This window comes from Lithobates pipiens, unplaced genomic scaffold, assembly GCF_037356315.1.
Source record: "Lithobates pipiens isolate NorthernLeopardFrog02 unplaced genomic scaffold, aLitPip1_a1.2 Scaffold_18, whole genome shotgun sequence".
Classification (NCBI taxonomy): Eukaryota; Metazoa; Chordata; class Amphibia; order Anura; family Ranidae; genus Lithobates; species Lithobates pipiens.
The window spans coordinates 551,830,390-551,835,067 of NW_027507758.1; positions in this window are offsets into that span (position 1 = coordinate 551,830,390).

The following is a 4,678-nucleotide window of genomic DNA, read 5'->3' on the forward strand; positions in this document are numbered from 1 at the left end:
CTGACTGCTTGCGTAGCCCATTGAGCATTTAGGGAGCACTGCTGGCTCAGAGGACAATTCTGCAGAAGAGGCCATAGAGGAAGAAGAGGAGGGAAGGGAGCATACAGATGTTGTGGCAGAATGACCACTAGCTTTTTGGAGGCGTAGTGATGGAACAAGCTACAACACTGGACCCTGCTGGACCATGAGTCAGCGGTAATATGAACCTTACTGCTGACCGCCCTGTCCAAGGAGACCAAAACATTGCCTTCCACGTGGCAGTAGAGAGCCAGAATGGCCTTCCGTGAAAAGAAATGGCGTTTTGGAACCTGCCACTGTGGTACAGCACATTCCACAAATTCACGAAAGGGGGCTAAGTCTACCAGCTAAAAAGGCAGCAATTGCAGTGCTAGCAATTTGGCCAAGCTAGCATTTAGACGCTGAGCATGTGGAAAGCTGAGACCAAATTTCATTTTACATTTCAGCATCTAGGCTAGGGAAATTTGCTTGTTGAAATCAATTGGTGGTTTACTGCTAGCAGATTGGCTGCAAGTACTTGTGACACCTATTGCTATACCTTCATTCCCCCTCAGTGCAGGTTTTTGAGAGGACTGGAGGTATAGTGGGTTTGAAATCCCAGATGAGGAGCAAGGAGAATTCTGCCTTTTTCTATGATGTGGGTCTTTCAGGTGCTGCTGCCAATGGACTGCATGGCAGGTCGTCATATGTCTGGTCAAGTATGTGGTACCCAAGCAGCTGCTGTTCTGGCCACGCTTGATCCGCTTCAGACATAGGTTGCAAACATCAAGGGTGTGATCGGCTGCACATGTGTCGAAAAAGGCCCACACCAAGGAACTTTTAAAAGTCAGTGGGGAGTCAGCAGCGCTCTGCACCTGTGGAGCTCTGTGGTGTGTGATGCAATAGGGTGGCTGCCCTTAAGCTGACCCCTGGAGGACATCCTGCCTCATTGGAGTTGTGCCTCCTCCTCCACATTTTCCTCCTCTCTTCTCTCAGGCACTCAAGTACGGTCAGTGACCTCATCGTCCCCTCTCTGCTCGTCACTGGAGCAAACTTGGCAGTGTGCTGCAGCTTGGGGAACATGACTGCCAGTTTATTGTCCTTCTGTGGAACCCCCTCTCTCTAGGCTTATGTTACTCCCTTTCTCCACCTGGGAATCAACATCGGAGCCTTCAAATTTTTCCTCCAGCAGCATGTAACCGACATTGTGGTCGAATAATTCTGGGGACTTCTCCGTGCATGATGGTGGGGCTACAGAAGGGGTAACTGTGGGCAAGGAGCTGGTGGAAAAGGCTGCTTTGGCAGCTGCATTAGAAGGCAAACTACTATGAGCCTGGGTGACAGAGGATGAGAGCGGCTTTGTTATACACTCCACCAACTCTTCTGCATTTTGTGGGTCAATAACACGGCCAGCAGCAGAAAAAAAGGACAAGCGTGCCTGTGGCCACCTGCACAGGATGCACCATGTCCACGAGCACCACTGTTGACTGTAGACACACAGGCTGCTTGGCCTCTTTTAGTGGCCTGTGAGCATCTGCCTCTCCTTGGTGACCTTCGAGACATGATGGAAATTTTTTCTTTTCACAGCACACTAAACTGTATTATATACTGTGTACACCACCTGCACTGTATTATATACTGTGAAATGGATATTTTGATGATAGGCAACTCCTATCCTCATATTGATTAGTGGTTCCAAATTAATAACTACTGCAGTAGGGAACAGACACAAAAGATACGCTCAGCATCTTTCCAAATAACAGTTCGATTAAGGGGAGTAAAATAGGTACCCTTTGTCCCGAAAATGCCTTACTGATCAAGGAAGTCTGATAACTCAAATGTAAGCAAAAGGCTTACCTCAGCCGGCTGATTATCAGAAATTCCCGGATCGTCTCAAGCTCCTCGTTTCGGATACTCAGGGTCACCTGATAACCCCTGCTGAGCTGGCTCGCCACCTGAAATGGATATTTTGATGATAGGCAACTCCTATCCTCATATTGATTAGTGGTTACAAATTAATAACTACTGCAGTAGGGAACAGACACAAAAGATACGCTCAGCATCTTTCCAAATAACAGTTCTCCTTTATTATGACGCATTTGAAGGCTTTTATACACATGATTACGTAGGTATCACATTAATATTACAATTGTACGTTTATGGTAACAAGGGGCATTACATAGACAGGCTAATTCTAATCAGGACTTGAAAGAATGCAAAACATGTTCCGAAAACATTGTTAGTGCAGTGTGCACAGTGAGGGCATCGTGCAATACATATAAAATAGAATACAATTATATACAGAACCTACAAATTTCCATTACAGTCTCCTCTCTTTTGATCAATATTTTGATCACTAACCATACCTGCTATCACCTTTAACCTGGAACCTCCACACGCTTAGGTGGAGGTAGTCCTGGCCAAAGAGGCAAAAACTCCATTGTGGAGAAAATAATAGCTGAGCAGCTTTTTTCATTTCAAAATGACTTTTCATTTTGAAAAACAAATGATTGATAAGACATATTTACAGAGTTCTGGCTGTACACTCCTGTGGCCTTCTAGCTTAATTGTTGGTATGCTGACTTATCAGCACATGTAAACACAGACAATTCTACATGAAATGGAAGAGGTACAAAAGACAAATATGATTTCAACATGGCTAAACTACTTTTCAAATACCGTATATACTCGAGTATAAGCCGAGATTTTCAGCCTCTTTTTTGAGGCTGAAAGTGCCCCCCTCGGCTTATACTCGAGTCATCGCTGTCTGCCCGCTCGATCAGCGTGTCGAGCAGACAGACAGCGGCCATTCTGATTCAAAAGCCGCGCCTCCGGCTCCCCCTTCGCCTGTGATAGGCGGAACACTGAATTTCCCAGCAGCCTGTGTTCCGCCTATCACGGACTTCGTATCATCCTCGTACTACGGACGAGGATGATACGACGTCTGTGATAGGCGGAACACAGGCTGCTGGGAAATTCAGTGTTCCGCCTATCACAGGCGAAGGCGGCGGCGCAGCTTTTGAATTTTACAATGGCCGCCGACGAACGAAGAGGGCACGGGACGGAGGCAAGGCACAGGACGGCACGGCACGGGACGGGACGGGACGGGACCGGAGGCAAGGCACGGCGGCGAGGCACGGCGGCGAGGCACGGCGGCGAGGCACGGAGGCAAGGAGGCTCGGCACGGGACGGAGGCTCGGGACAAAGGCTCAGGACACAGGTAGGCTGGACACACACACACACACACACACACACACACACACACACACACACACACACACACGGATACACACACACACACAGGGATGGATGGATGGATGGAGACACACACACACAGGGATGGACGGACACACAGGGATGGACGGACACACAGGGATGGACGGACACACAGGGATGGACGGACACACACACAGGGATGGACAGGCATGTCTTACCCTCGGCTTATACACGAGTCAATAAGTTTGCCAGTTTTTTTGGGGGTAAATTGGGGGCCTCGGCTTATATTCGGGTCGGCCTATACTCGAGTATATACGGTATATATATCCCTTACAATTAAAGTAATTGAATCAAAAAGTACCCTAGACTGTTATCACAAGAGGGAAACAAATCAAACACAGAGATTTCTTTAATTTAGACATTTTTGCAGTGTCTGGTATCGATCCATGTGACTTTTCTTTCAAGTTTTGCAAAACTGTACATGAAATAGATGCTGTATTGAGTCTCCAAACATTTCCTTATATATAAATGTCTCTTAACAATCAACATGTCACCTGGCTTTAGTTTTAGATCCTTCCAAACTTTTAGGATCTGGAATTGGGGAGAAAACACATAAATGAGTTTATCAAAAACCTTAAAAAAAATCAGCAACATTCTCTGTGAGATCCGAATGGAGGACTTCAGCTGCTGAGACAAAATATAAGCAAGTGAGTAACACTCCCAAACCAAATCCCATAGGGAGAGAGTCCAACATCCCCTTACGGGCGTGATAAAATATAATAAAACATTCAGGCAAAAGTTTTCTACTTTGTCCGCTACATTGTAGACAGCATAGGGTGGAAAAATAAAACCTCAAAACTTCTAGTAAGGACTCTCCTATAAAAATGATTTCCTCTGTTACTCTCTGTAGATTCTGCACTCTGTACTTACAAACTACTTCTGATAACACTTTTTTTTACTGTGGCCTTTGCAGTAGCATTTGCCACTGGACATCCAGAAAACATGTCCATACAAACAAAATACATACTCGTAAGATCCTGACTTGGGCATCTGGATATATCTTTTTGTTATCTCTGGAAGGGATGTTCAGCTTTTGGTAACACCTTTGGTAACAGGTAAAACAAGAAGTGGTATGTTATAAAAACAACTGTGGTGAACCCTGGCTCTATCCCACGCTCATTTACTAAGGCAGCCATAACTACTTGTGACTAATGACACGGTCCATGTGTCAAGCTGAAGGGAAAAGAGTGTCTGGCACACATAAATTATCACCTTTTCCAAAGTCTTGTTTCGTAAGAAGTTGCCCTCTGTGGACCACTTGTGCTTCTCGTTCTGGGGTCCTTAAAGTTGAATTATTAATCCCAGCTATACTGGGCCAGAACTAGGGTGTAATCTGTGAGATGCACAGACCCAACAAGTGTCCGGGGCTGTAAATGCAGCATCCTTAGAGTCGCCTGGTCTGCTT